At 36.0% G+C, this 15815-nt stretch overlaps 1 protein-coding gene across 1 annotated transcript in view; it reads right to left on the bottom strand.

Annotated features, from left to right (window-relative positions):
• KCNMB4 (potassium calcium-activated channel subfamily M regulatory beta subunit 4) overlaps nucleotides 1–15815 on the bottom strand; it is a 60274-nt gene that overhangs the window by 43390 nt on the left and 1069 nt on the right. The window lies entirely within an intron of this gene.

A 15815-nucleotide genomic window follows, 5' to 3' on the forward strand; every position in this document is an offset into this window, starting at 1 on the left:
CCCCCCCCCCCCCCCCCCCCCCCCCCCGCCTCAGGTTCCCTGCTCAGCAGGGAATCTGCTTCTCCCTCTCCATGGTCCCTCCCCTCTGCTTATGTGTACTCTCTCTCTAATGAATAAAATCTTTTTAAAAAAATTAATAAAATAAAGCATAATAGATACACAAGCCAAAACCCCCAGGCAAACATGCTTAACAGTTGTACATTCTTCCAGATGTTTTCTACATTTTAACATGAATATGAGTACACTCTTCTCTGTCTTAATCTTTTTCTTTCATTTAACAATATATCTTGTGCTTTCATATCTGCATAGAGAGATCTATCTCATTCTTTTTTAAATTCTACTATATGGATGTGCAAGAATTGTTAATTTGTCCTCTACTGAAAAATATTAAAGGTGTTTCCAGTCTTTTGCAATTCCAAAGGAGCAACAAACTTCCTTTTACAAGCATCTATACATACATATGTGAGAACAAGAAAAATAAAAGTGTGTATGCATTCAAAACTTGTGACTGTTGTGTTCCAGAGATTGTACAAACTGCATTTCAGCTAGCAGTTTATGAAGAGTGGACTATCCTTATATTCTTAAAAAAATAAAAAGTAATCTGGTATTATTAAACTTTCTGATAGGATATGGGACTTCTTGTTTTAATTTGCATTTTTTTAAAGATTTTTATATATTTGAGAGAGAGAGAGCGCTCGCACACAAGAGAGAGCATGAGAGCATGGGAGGGGCTGAGGGAGAGGGAGAAGCAGACTCCCCGATGAGCAAGGAGCCCAACTCGGGGCTCCATCCCAGGACCCTGGGATCATGACCTGAGCCAAAGATAGATGCTTAACCGACTGAGCCACCCAGGTGCCCCAATTTGCATTTTTAAATAGAGGTAATATTTTTTTTTTGTATTTTAAAAACTATTTGTATTTCTTCTCTGCAAACTGACTATCCATGACCTCTGCCCATTTTGGTCATTTTCTTGCTGATGTTTAAGAGTCCTTACATAGCAAAAATTTATCTTTATCACATATTGACAATTTCCCTCGTTTTGTCTCTTTTGACTTAATTTGTGGTATGTTTGCGATATACACATACGTAATTTGTATCAACTCAATCTGTGAAAATTTATGTAATTAGATGCACATCAATGACAGACCCATTATCTATAAAGACAATATAACCACTGAAACAAGACCTCATCACTTTTGTGTTGTCTTGGGCTTACATAAGAGGGTATGTGACATTGTTCAGAAAAATATTTTAGAAAATATAAATAAACAAAAATAAAAATTTAAACCTCCAGTGCTTCCATCATTGCGATTACCATTGTTATCTAACTTAGGATTTTGTGCAAATATTCTTTTTTTTAACATTTTTTTATTTTGTTATGTTAATCACCATACATCACATCATTAGTTTTTGATGTAGTGTTCCATGATCCATTGTTTGTGTATAACACCCAGTGCTCCATGCAGTATGTGCCCTCTTTAATACCCATCACCAGGCTAACCCATATCCCTACCCCCCTCCCCTCTAGAACCCTCAGTTTGTTTCTCAGAGTCCATAGTCTCTCATGGTTCATCTCCCCCTCCGACTCCTCCCCTTCATTTTTCCCTTCCTACTATCTTCTTTTTTTTTAACATATAATGTATTATTTGTTTCAGAGGTATAGGTCTGTGATTCAACAGTCTTACACAATTCACAGTGCTCACCATAGCACATACCCTCCCCAATGTCTATCACCCAGCCACCCCATCCCTCCCACCCCCCACCACTCCAGCAACCCTCAGTTTGTTTACTGAGATTAAGAATTCCTCATATCAGTGAGGTCATATGATACATGTCTTTCTCTGACTGACTTATTTTGCTCAGCATAATACCCTCCAGTTCCATCCACGTCATTGCAAATGGCAAGATTTCATTCCTTTTGATGGCTGCATAATATATTCTTAGGTGAAGTTGTCCCATAATTTTCATCTGAACATGTATGCTATCATAGGTGTTTGTTTCAATGTACTCTTAAAATCATAAAAAAATTTCAGAAGTGTTCCCTGTTTCCTGTGTGCTCTGGCATACTTTAAAATAGGATTAAAGGGGAGGAGGGTGGGAGGATGGGGTTACTGGGTGACAGGCATTAAGCAGGGCACGTGATGTAATGAGCACTGGGTGTTACATACAACTGATGAAATCACAGAACTCTACCTCTGAAACCAATAATCCACTATATGTTAATTTAATTTAAATAAAATAAAATTAAAGTTAAAAAATAAGATAGGATTCAAGTTATCTGTTTTCATAGAATTAACCTGGAAACATTTATAATTGGAGTTTCTTTGAATATTAGTGAGATTACACACATTTTCCATGTGTCTGCTTAGTTGAAATTCTTCACCAAACTGACTGTTCACTCTCTGGCCTTGTGTATTAGTCAGGATTCTCCAGAAAAACAGAACCAACAGTATATATGTAGACACATAAGAGATTTACCATGAGGAATTGGCTCATATAAGGGAAGCTGAGAAGTCCCACAGTCGGTTGCTCACCATATGGAGACCCAGGAAAGCTGGAGGTGTAATTCAGTTCAAGTCTAAAGGCCCCCAGTCAGAGGGACACCAATGACATGTTGCAGCTCAAGCAGAGAGCAAATCTGCCCTTTCTCTGCTTTTTTGTTCTATTTAAGCCTTCAACAGTTCGGATAATGTCCATTGGCATTGGTGAAGATGGATCTTCCTTACTGAGACTACCAATTCAAATGCTCATCTCTTCCAGAAACACCCTCACAGATGCACCTAGAAATCATATTTTACTAGTTCTCTGGGCATTTGTTAGCCCAGGCAAGTTGGCATATAAAATTAATCATCAAGCCTAGTGTGCTACTGAAGAGATGGTTATCTATTGCTAAGAGCTCTTCATATGTTGGGTTTTGAATCATTTCTCTACCACAGCGCAAATATTCTCCCCAGTGTGTCATTTTTCTTTAAATTTTAATGTTTTTTTAAAAACATATGTAAGCTTTTCTTATCATGTCATTAAACAAATCAGTGCACTCTTTTATGATTTCTGCCCTTGGTGTCATGTTTAGAAAGGCTTGTACAGCCCTAAAAATTATGCAAATATTTACCTATATTTTATCTATTACTTTCCCTGTTTATTTTTATGTATCAAAATTTTTATTCCATCAAAATTATAATTTTATTTTAATTAAATCTGTATCTTATTTTTATCAAACTTTTTTCCCAATAATTTGAGTATTTTCCAAATAAATTTTATTTGGAAAATTAGTATTTTAAAATATCTGTTTTTCCAAATAATAGAGAAGTTTTAACATCATTTACTGAATAAGACACCTCTTTATGAGTTACTTGAAATGCCAAAATTTGCAAAGCAAATCTCCTTTCAGCATTTTTTCTGATAACAGCTTTATTGAAATATAATTCACATACCATTTCATTCACCCATTTAAAATGTACAATTCAGGGGCACCTGAGTGGCTCAGTCAGTTAAGCATCTGCCTTTGGCTCAGGTCAGGATCCCAGGGTCCTGGGATTGAGTCCCATGTTGGGCTTCCCACTCAGCAGGGAGTCTGCTTCTTCCTCTCCCTCTACTCCTCCCTCCCAACTCATGCTCTCTTTCTCTCGCTCTTGCTCACTTTCTCTCTCTCAAATACATAAAACCTTTAAAAACTTAAATTTTACAATTAAAAAATGTAAAAAAATAGAATGTACAATTTAATGGTTTTTAGTAGATTCACAGAAGTGTGCAATCACTGCCACAAAAGTTTTAGAACGTTTTCATCATCCCAAGACACCCTGTACACATTTGAACATATTTTTATGTGCTTACTGGCTATTTGTATACCTTCTTTGGAAAAATATCTATTCACATCTTTTGCCTATCTTTCAGTTGGCTTTCTGCCTTTTTTTTTTTTTTAGAAGATTTTATTTATTTGATGGAGAGAGACACAACGATAGAGGGAACACAAGCAGGGGGAGTGGGACAGAGAGAAGCAGGCTTCCCACGGAGCAGGGAGGCCGACTTGTGGCTTGATCCCAGGACCCTGGGATCATGACCTGAGCCGAAGGCAGAAGCTTAACAACTAAGCCACCGAGGCACTCCACGTATCTGCCTTTTTAATTGTTGTTGAGTTGTAAAAGTTCTTTATTTATTCTGGATATTCAATCTTTATCAGATATATGATTTGCAAATGTTTTTCTTCATTCTGTGGCTGTCTTTTCACTTTTTTGATGGTGTCCTCTGAAACACAAGTTTTTAATTGTGTTTAAGTCCAATCATCAATTTTTCCTTTGGTTGCTTGTGCTTTTCATGTCATATTTAAGAAACTTTGCCTAATTCAAAGTCATAAAGATTTACACTTACGTTTTCCTCTAAGAGCTTTATAGTTTAAGCTCTTACATTTAGGTTAATGATCGATTTTAAGTTAATTTTTGTATATGGTGTGAGGTAGGAGTCCAACTTCATTCTTTTGCATGCATACAGTTGTTCCAGCACCATTGGTTGAAAAGACTGTTCTTTCCCTGTTGAATGCTCTTGACAGAACTGCCAAAAATCAATTACCCATAAAGGTGTTCATTTACTCTGGACTCTCAATTCTATTCCATAGATTGGTATGTCTTGTACCACACAGTGTTGATTTCTGTAGCTTTCCAGTAAGTTTTAAAACTGTAAAGTGTGAGTCTTCCACCATTGTTCTCTTTTTTCAAGATCATTTTGGCTATCCTCATGTCCTTTAAATTTCCATATGAATTTTAGGATCAGTTTGTCAATTTCTGCAAACAACAGTCCAACTGATAGGGATATCAATGGATCTGTAGACCAATTTGGGAAGTGTGCCATCTTTACAATATTAAGTCTTCCAATTCACAAACAAAGGATATCTTTTCATTTATTTAGGTCTTCTTTAATTTCTCTTGATAGTGTTTTGTAGTTTTCAGGGTACAAGTCTTTTGTTAAAAATACTCTTTTGTGAAATACATTCCTAAGTATTTTATTATTTTGATAATAGTGTAAATAGAATTGTGTTTTTAATTTCATTTTTTGATTGTTCATTGTTAGTATATAAAAATACAATTGACTTTTGTATATTGACCTTGTATTCTGTAACCTTGCTGAATTTATTATGTCTAACAGATGAATTTTTCGTTTGTTTTGTTTTTGGTAGATTCTTTAGGAGTTTCTTTATGCAAGATCAAGTGATTTGTAAATAGAGGTAGTTTTAGTTCTTCCTTTCCAATCCGGCTGTCTTTTTATTTCTTGCTTAACTGTCCTGGGTAGAAGCTCCAACATCATACAGGAGTGGCAAGAGTAGACATCCTTATTTCTGATCTTAGGGGAAAGTTTTCAGCCTTTCATCATTAAGCATATTAGCTATTAGTAGTTGCTCTTTGAGGAAGTTCTCTCTTATTCCTGGTTTACTGATTTTTTTTTTTAATCATAAGAGGATTTTGTGAAATGTTTTTTCTGCATATACTGAGATAATTATGTGATTTTTGTCCTTTATTTTATTAATATGGTGTATTACATTGATTGATCTTAGCACATTGAACCAACATTGCATTCCTGGAATAAATCCCACTTGATCATGGTGTATAATCACAAACTCGTCCAAACAATAGAAGAGGAAACACTTCCCAACTAATTCTATTACCACGATACCAAAATCAGACAAGGACATCACAAGAAAACTACAGACCAATATACCTGATAAATATAGATGTAAAAATCCTCAACAAAATGCTAGCAAACCAAATCTAGGAACATATAAAAATGATTATATACCATGACCAAGTTAGGAGAATGGGGAATGAGTACTAATGTGTATGGGATTCCTTTGGGGATTGATGACAATATTTTGAAATTAGAAAGTGACAATGATTGCATAATTGTGTGACTATACTAAAAATTGTACCTATTAAAAGGGCAAATATCATTTTATGTAAATTACATGTCTTTTTTTTTTTAAAGAAAGCTGTCTGCCCTCTATTTTCACGTTTCCCCTGTCCTACTGCCCGAAAGGCAGACATGCTCAAGTTAGTAAAAAACATGTTAGGGGATGGTAGAGCAACAAGATGGTAGGAACCTGGGTCTTTGGGTAACCTTCCACATCAGACAGGAACAGCCCCATGGATTGCCTACAGGCTCAGACATTTACAAAAAACAAACAAACAAACAAACAAAAAAACACAACCAGTACCTGCTTTGTTTAGATCACTGTGATTAGGTTCCTGTTAAAGTATCCCATCCAATATCCTAATTAATTAAATTAGGTTGTTTCTATTTTTCAGGACTACACACAATTCTGCAATGAAATTCCTCATATATATATATATATATATATATATTTCCCTGGACATGTGTTAGAGTTTTTTTTAGAGTAAATACTTTGAAGTGAAATTGTTGGGTTGTTGGGTATGCACAGCTTCAGTTATACTTAGTATGTCTGATTATTTTCCTAAGTGGTTGAACCAATTTTCTAGCAATGGGTAAAACTACCATTTTCTTGAATCCTCACCAACACTTGGTCATATTAAGTTTTGCCAAATTGATAAGTGTGAAATGGTGATCCATTACTGTTGTCATTTGGATTTCCATGAGATTTGTGGAATTGAACATCTTTTCACATTTATTGATCATTTGAGTTTTTTTCATGAATTACTTGTACATATCCTTTGCTCATTTTCCCATTGTCTATACCATTGTCTTAATGATTTGTAGACATTTTCATTTTTGTTTATTATCTGTTACTTGTTTGCCATTATTTTCTACTAGAGTTTGGCTTATACTTCCACTTTGTTTATAATAATTTTAGTCATACAGAAATTGTTATTTTAATGTGTTCAAACGTATCAGTCTTTTCCTCTTATGATTTGTTCTTTTAGCCTCATTTCAGAAAATATTTCTTAAACATATGTCATAAAGATATTTCCCATGCCACCTCCTGAAAGTTTTATAGTTTTCTTTTCATATTTAGTTTTTCTTCCATTTGGAACTGGTTTTTATGAATGTGAATTAGTGTCAGGTTTTCCTTTTTATGTAGAGTTAATTGTTCAAGCACCATTTATTCATAATTTCATTCTTTCCCTGATGAACTTCTCATATTTTCTATGTCTTTCAGTAAAACTTAACAATTGTTAGTTTAATTTCACTGAGGATATAATCTTTATTATTTCACTCCTCTAAAATTTGTTGAGGCTTACTTTATGACCCAGGGTATCATCAGTTTTTATAAATGTTATAGGAGCACTTAAAATAATGTGCACCTTGCTACTACTGGATACACTATATGTTGTTAAACATATTAATCTATTATATATGTATTGATATTATTTTGTTGGACTGTTTATTAGTCACAAACAGAGGTGTGTTAAAATCTCTATCATGATAGACTCATGTATTTCTCCTTTGAGTTGTTTTATTTTTTTTTAAGTATTTTGAGGCTATATTTTTAGGTATATTCCAATATTATTAAATTATGTTGAATTAAAATTTTTTATAATTACAAAATGTCCCTTTTTATCTAGTAACAAATTTTTGCCTCAAAATCTACTCTATATAATGCAGACCCCAGCTTTTCTTTTGTCTTTTCTTTCTTTTTGACTGACATTTATATGCATATTTCCCCATCTTTTAACTTTCAACTGTTCTGTGTCCTTATATTTTATGTATGATTCTTAAAAACAGCATATATTTGAGTTTGTTTGGGTTTTTTTCCAGTCTACAATCTCTGTCTTTTTTTTTTTTTAAGATTTTATTTGACAGAGAGAGACACAGCGAGAGAGGGAACACAAGCAGGGGCAGTGAGAGAGGGAGAAGTAGGCCTCCTGCCAAGCAGGGATCCCGATGCGGGCTCGATCCCAGGATCCGGGGATCATGATCTGAGCCGAAGGCAGATGCTTAACGACTGAGCCACCCAGGCACCTCTACAATCTCTGTCTTTTAAATGGAAGTTTGTCCACTTATATTTAATATAATCACTTATAAATTGAGGTTTAAAGGTGCTATCTTATTTTTTGTTGTTGTTGGTATTCCACCTGTACATTTCTTTTTCTCTTTTTCCTTGCCTTCTTTTGGATCATTTGCTTTATATAATTTCATTTCCCCACGTATTTATATACTTTTTACTATACAAATTCTTGAACTTCAACATAGAACTACTAAGTCAGAAACTGGAGTGGAGTTTCTGATTCAGAGGACCTATGATGAAACTTGAGAATGTGAATTTCTAGCAAATTCACAGATGATACTGATGTTACTGGTCCACTGACCACACTTTGAGAACCCTTGGTTTGCAGGATAAAATGGACTAGATATAAGGAGATCAGCAAAAAGATATTGAAATAATCAAAGCAAATGATAATGGTTTTGACTAGGACAATGGCAGTGAAAATTTTTACAAGTATTAAAAGCAGAGAATAATGGTACCATTGAAGGAAACAAAAGGTTCCAGAATAGAAGCAGGTAAGAGAGATAAAGATGAATTTTGTTGCTATTTTTATCCTTGAAATAGAGAAAACAGAAAGTAATTATAATCATCAGAATTGAGGATTTAGCTTTCACTAATCAATATTATTTTCTGGTTTTCTGTTCTTTAGAACTATTTTTAAAAAAAAGTTCTCCTGATAAAAACAATTCTGTAAATGTATTTATTACAAAGGAAAAATTGGATTAAACTTATAGCATTTAAGATTTAAGTTTCTAGGATTTAATTTTCTCTAATGAGATGCATCATCAATACGTGCTACTGCAATATAGTTACATTACAACTAGTAAACTGGACATTGGATAAGGTTTCAAAGTCCATTTAGTCTGGTGTATCAACCAGATGAGTGATAAAGAAAAATTAGATGAATGGATATTCCTTCACATGTGCTTCAGTATACAGACAGACCTTCTAGTGACCCAATCTGCTGGATTCTGCTGCCAAACAAAGCAAATGCATGAAATAAATTTATTTAAATTCGTTTATTTACAAAAATAGTCACCAATTAAATAATTTATATAACACATGAATTTCAATTTATACACTGGTTATTTTAAAATAAAAGAAGAAGTTATGGGGCGCCTGGGTGGCTCAGTCATTAAGCATCTGCCTTTGGCTCAGGTCATGATCCCAGGGTACTGGGATCGAGCCCCACATTGGACTCCCTGCTCAGCGGGAAGCCTGCTTCTCGCTCTCCCACTCCCCCTGCTTGTGTTCCCTCTCTTGCTGTGTCTCTCTCTGTCAAATAAATAAATAAAATCTTAAAAAAAAAAGAAGAAGTTATGACTACAACTCAAAAGTACACATTTTTATATATTTATGTGTCCTAGAGAGTACCTAAGTCATAGCATGAGGAACAGTGAGAAACATATGTAATATTAAGAACTCTTTTGTTCAGTATTTTACTTGAGTAACTGTAATATAAATGTATATACTATTTATCTAGGAACTCAACTGAATATGAAACTCTGCTAGAGACTGAAAAAACATTGAACCCAAGGTAAATAAAACATGACATCTTCATTCATAAATGAGTGCCAAAAAATGATTTAAATAAACAAAATGTGTCAACAACCTATAGAAAGCTTTATAACTGAGGTAGTTTGTGATAAAATAAATGCATTTTTCCCAAAATGTAACCAAAATATATTGTAACATAACAAGTCTCTTTTGTAAAAGTAAAAAGTCTCTGATTACTGTTTTAGATACGTAATTTTGGGGGATCCTAAAAATAATTGAAATCTTCATGAACAACAAACGGATTTCAGAGATGGATCATGATAAGTAATCTCAGACAGAAAGATCCTAGTAGTCTGCAGATTAGCTTTTTTCTAAAGAGCTATAATATAGGTGGATTTTTAATGTTCTGACCATAGCTTTAAATACCAGATCATTATTACTCACCTACTCAAAAACCTTCCTTGGCTTCTGTATTAGATTCCTACTGTTGCTGTAACATAAACTTAGTGGCTTCAACAACACACATTTATTATCTTAAAATTCTAATGGTCAGAATTCTCAAATGGCTTTCCCTGAACTCAAATCAAGACACCAGCAGGGGCTGTATTCCTTTCTGGATCCTCTAAGGGAAAATCTATTTTCTTGCCTTTTCCCGCTTCCTTGGAAAGGGAGGCTGCCTGCATTCCTGCTCATGACCCCCTTCTGTATTCAAAGCTAGCAATGGCTGGTTAAGTCTTTCTCATATTGCATCACTCTGACCTCCTCTTTCTGCATTAAAGGCCCCTTATGACTACCCTATGCCCTCCAGGATAATCTCCCTTATTTTAATGTCAACTGATTAGCCACCTTAACTCCATCTGTAACTTTAATTCCCCGTTGCCATGGAACATAAGATATTTGCAGGTTCTGGGGATTAGGATGTGGACATCTTGGTAGGGGGGAGCATTACTCTTCCTATCAGGGTTTCCCAATGTCACCAAACCCATGCTGGCTATCAATGACATTATTGATCCCAATTTACTCTCCTGCCTTAGCCATAAATCTCCACTCTTTGTACCCGGTGTTCCAACCACATGGTCTATCTGATGATTCCTCCAATCAGCCTGTACTCACACAGCTCTACAGCTTCGCTCTTGGCATTTTCTCTTCCTTGATGTTCTCTTCATTCCTCCCTACTTTTCCTCCCCAGATGAAAATCCTATTCCTTCTCAAAATTTCATAGCAAATGTTTCATTCCCCATGAAGCTTTTCTCCTAATCTTTCCTCTCGAGACATTCCTATCATGGTATTTGTGCTTCCCTACAGAAGTTAACAATGCATTTCCTTTGATAGTTATTCATGTTCTTTGCTAGAGAATGCTCTTGTTAAGGGCAGAAACACATGGATTAATCCTCACTTGTGTGTCTGTTAGACATATCTAAGACTAACTCCTTGCTTTTCATTCACACTCCTCCAAAACTACTCTTCTCTGGATTACCATCTAGTAAAATCACCTACCTTCACCCGGTTGTGCTCCACAAACTGAGGAGTCATCTTTGACCAGGCCAGCAGTGAACTTCACCAGTGCTCCCTCCTGATCTAAGTTACCTTCATCATTTGCCTTCCCTACTGTACTCCTTGTTTTCAGTCTTGTCCCCGTATCTCTCACCTTGCACATGCAAGCATGTGCATATGCATGGACACACAAAAACACACACAAATTCTATTCTCAAGTCAGCATCCAGAGGGATCATTTACATTGTGTAGAAGTCTAAGTCTGATTATAACTCAGTCCTGCTTAATGTCAGACAGCTTACCATCACACATAGAATAGAATCCAAAGTCCATATCATGATCTGTAAGGCGTAACCTCACCTCTCACTGTTTCCCATCTTGCTTGCTATAGTCCTGCCTCACTGTCATCCTCCCTGTTCCTCCCATTAGCCTGGCAGCCACTTGCCCCAAGGCCTGTGCACCTGCTGTGCCCTCAGCCTGTGAAACACTTTCTCCAGATAGCCACATGATTGACCCTTTTATGCCCTTTATGCCTCTACTCATGCCCTCATGTTCTTTGGGTCTCCGTACAAATGTCACTTAATTGACCATCCTATGCAAAAGGGTAGCCCTTCATTTCTTCCACCACTGTCTGTACCCTTATGCTGCTTGAATTATCTTTACACACCTATCATTACATGACATCACATGATAAATCTATTTCTTGTCTGTCACCATCCACCAAAACACAAACTTCATGAGGGCAGAGATTTAGTCTGATCTCTCTTCTAGTCTCAGAACCTGCAAGCATGCATAGCACAGAGGAGACATTTAACAAAGTTAAATGAATAAACTTTTCTTTGTATGTCCTCCTGTTTCTTGCTCTGTTCTTTGATCACAGATGTTAAGCAAGTATTGGCAGAATGGAATTTTACCTACTTACTAAAAGTTATTTAATATAACCACCAGAGGAAAAACCACAGCAAGCCACTTTTACCATAGAGAAATAAAGATAGTAGAGAAATTGTCACAACTCAGCTTAGCCTTTTATTCCTTAGTTTTCATATGATGGACCTCTCTAGGTCACAAAGTATATCACACTGAATATTTATTTCAAGGATGAAGTTCAGAAATTAACCCCAGCAGACCACCCTGCCTACACAGGATGTGTGGCTAGGGGGTAGGGGGTGGGGGGTGGGGGGGTTGGGACACGCTAGTAAGTATGTGAAGGATACCAAGAAGGTGACTGTAAGCTGCAAGGGTGCAGTTAGGGACATCCAGTTTGGGGGGATACACTCAAAGTCTAAAGTGTTTCTTCTCTTCAGTAAATTTCTCTTTCACAATACTGATTTCTTAGAAACAGACTTTTTTCCTTTGTGTCTAGGTTTTTCAGACCAGAGAAAGAAATGAAAAAAAAAAAAAAAAACTCAGAGAAAAATAAAACATATGGCCTCTAATCACCCACTCTCTTGATGCACATACAAGAGGCAGTTTTAAAAATTCATCTTTTCTTTGCCACCCAACGTATATATTGATGCAAAATCAAATGTCTGGAACTATGTAAGTTCATTCCATTTATATTATACCTAATTTATTTCATTTTAAAGATTTTATTTATCTATGTGAGAGAGAGAGAAAGCAGGAGAGCACAGAGGGAGAGGGAGAGGGAGAAGCAGACTCTCAGCTGAGCAGAGAACCCTGTATGGGGCTCGGTCCCAGGACCTGAGATCATGACCTGAGCATGAGGTAGACACTTAACCGACTAAACCACCCAGGCACCCCTATACTAAACCAATTTTAAATGATCATTTCCACACGAATGTTACATGATTCTCTTCTTTTCCTTCAGAATTTCCTTGAGTCCCTCCTTTTATACCAGCTCCCTATACTCAGTAGCATCAGTAACATCTTTTAACCTAAAAACACAAATATTAATCACAATGAATCCTTTTGGTTCTTATTTTACTTTTCTTGCACAACTGATGAGTATGTTTTCTAAGCCAGTGGTTCTTGACTCTGTCTACAGATTAGAATCACTTGCAGAACTTTTTTAAAAACACTAAGACTCAGACTCTCCCAAGACCTGAAGGCGGGACCCAAGCATCAGAATCTCTTTTTCAAGTTCCCCCAGTGATTCTAATGTGCAGCCATGGTTAAGAACCAAAGTTCTTAGCCCACACAACTGTAAGCCACTCAGAAATAATGCAGTGATGGGAACAGTAGCAAGAGGAAGCTGATCCCACATTTAGATTTCACTATGGTTAAATCCCAGAGCAGGCCATTGCCCTATGTATAACTAGTTGACTTGAATACTATATTACGTGACTGGATAGAATCAGTGATTATCCTTGACAATATGGATATGATTCAAAACATAAATAAGCTGAATAGCACTTAAAGATATTTTAAAGAGAATATTAGTCAAAGGTCACATTTATTCACACTATCTTCCTTAGTAGTCTGTGGCTTAAGAAATTATACATTTGCAATATTCTTAAAATTTTTTTTTTTAAAGATTTTATTTATTTATTCATGAGAGACAGAGACAGAGAGAGAGGCAGAGGGAGAAGCAGGCTCCCAAGGAGCAGAGAGCCTGATGCGGGACTCGATCCCAGGACCCTGGGATCATGACCTGAGCCGAAGGCAGACGCCCAACCATCTGAGCCACCCAGGCGCCCCCATTTGCAATATTCTTTCCCTTACCCTGCTTTTTACTATAATTAATCCAACAAACTCAAGGGAAGGGTGGGGGAAAGTCCTTGTTCTTTTTTTTTTTTTTCCTGAGAAGTGATTCCTAAATGGTTTTTTGTGTAGTGGGTCACAAAGAAGAAAAGGTTGAAGGTGATTAGAACCCGTGGCACTGAAGGGAATCCAGACATTCTACAAAGAGTCTTTGATAAATAGGCAATGTAACGCAAAGAAAAGATGTAGGCACCCAAGAGGCAAGAGAAGAGGACAATGGGTATTGCCTGATTACAAGAGCACTGTGGACACATTCTGCTTTTGTACCAGACTCTGGCACAAGATTTTGGTTATGTTGAATTTTTCATCACTAATTGCTTACAAGAATTTCCAAATTGAGCATTTAATTGTTCAAAAGTAGAATGGTGACTGCAAAAGAACAAACTTAGGCTCTATAAATGCTATAATGTAATCATAATTTGTATAAAGATATATATATATATATATATACTGACTGGTTTGGCTGAGGAAACCTTGACTAAATTGACTGGGATGTTGTTCATCACTTTTTGGTAGCATAAATATCTTTCTCCAGCTCTGTCATTTCTTGAATACTTAACTTTATAAAACGTCATTTTGTTCAGATGCTTTTTCAAAACATTTGTTGCCAGGATCTGAACTGGCACTGGAAGAAAACAGGTTATTTGCAACAAAAAGAGAGAGATAAAATTGTAGTATTACATAAAGCATTATGACTGCTTCCAAGTGATTTAAAAATCTATGTCCTAATGATCTCAATTTACTTTTTCTGCCATATCCTTCAAAATTGCCTGGAAATTACAAAGCAGGCTTTTTTTGCAGTAAATTCTAACTTCTCAATGTCTTGATTAGATTTTAGCCATTTACTGGTATATGTGTATGTAATATATTATTAGTGCCTGAACCACCATCTTAAACTAATTAGCAGTGTTTCACTAATTATAACAATGCCTCCTAAATGATGAACTACCATATAATTTCTAAATCACTACTACTGCTTGGCACCTTCTTTTATATTACTGGTTTAATCCTGAAAAAAATGTGATATTTCTAAAACCCTAAGATTTCTTTTGAAATTCCTGAGTTTTAGGAGATTAACTTACAACATTTGTTTTTGAGACATGGCTTCTTCAAGACATTGAACATTATACCTTATCTAAATCTGTATTTTTATATTTACTTCTTATATATTATCTTCATTTTTAAGGTAAATGAATATACATTTGTCAGCAGGAGCACATCTTTTTTAAAGAGGAGTCATATTTTTAAAAAGGAATTCCTTTTTTAAAATTTCCCAAATTCGGGGCACCTGGGTGGCTCAGTCCTTAAGCATCTGCCTTCAGCTCAGGTCATGATCCCAGGGTCCTGGGATGGAGCCCCGCATCCGGCTCCCTGCTCCGCAGGAAGCCTGCTTCTCCCTCTCCCTCTCCCTCTCCCACTGCCCCTGCTTGTGTTCCCTCTCTCACTGTCTCTGTCAAAAAATAAATAAAATCTTTAAAAGAAAAATAAAAATAAAAAAATAAAATTTCCCAAATTCAAGAATTCCTAAACTATTTGCTTAGGAAACAAGACCAGGAGTTTTACTGCAGAGAAGTAGTAAGTTTAAGTTCTCTTAAAATGCTAATATAGAAATGTTTTCTTTTGTATTAATACATCTTGTCACATTTAACAAAGTTTTCCTGTGTACACAAGATTCATTCCCTTTTGGATTGTTTTTCTGGTTGATCTTTGAGCAGAGCCCTCACAAAGAGGGAAAATGACAGTAACTTTAAAGAAGAAACACACCTTTACTCGATAGTTAAGCGACCAGAACAGTAAGAACAGATCAACAGAAGATAAAAAACAAAGAAAAGCCTTCTTGCAGAAGCAGGTGTACTACAAAGCTCAATTAGTTCACAGACTGAGGACACTGCTTTTTATAAGTTTTTTTCTCCGCTGGGAACAGTTTTCTGAGTCTCCCTCTCTCCGCTCTCCATCCCTCGAGTCCTAACCAGGTTTTTTCTTTTTTGCTTGAGAGAATGAAAAAAGTTGCCGGGGAAGGAATATTCGGTACATTTCACGAAGGGGTTTCTATTTTCAGTAAGTTTTACCGTTCTCCAGATGGCTCCCGAAGAGTCCCTAGACACACAGAGTCACTAGGCTTCCTCGCGACCCTTTTGAGAATCTACTTCCT

The sequence above is a fragment of the Mirounga leonina genome, unplaced genomic scaffold, assembly GCF_011800145.1.
Source record: "Mirounga leonina isolate KUSES-001 unplaced genomic scaffold, KU_Mleo_1.0 Mir_126, whole genome shotgun sequence".
NCBI lineage: Eukaryota > Metazoa > Chordata > Mammalia > Carnivora > Phocidae > Mirounga > Mirounga leonina.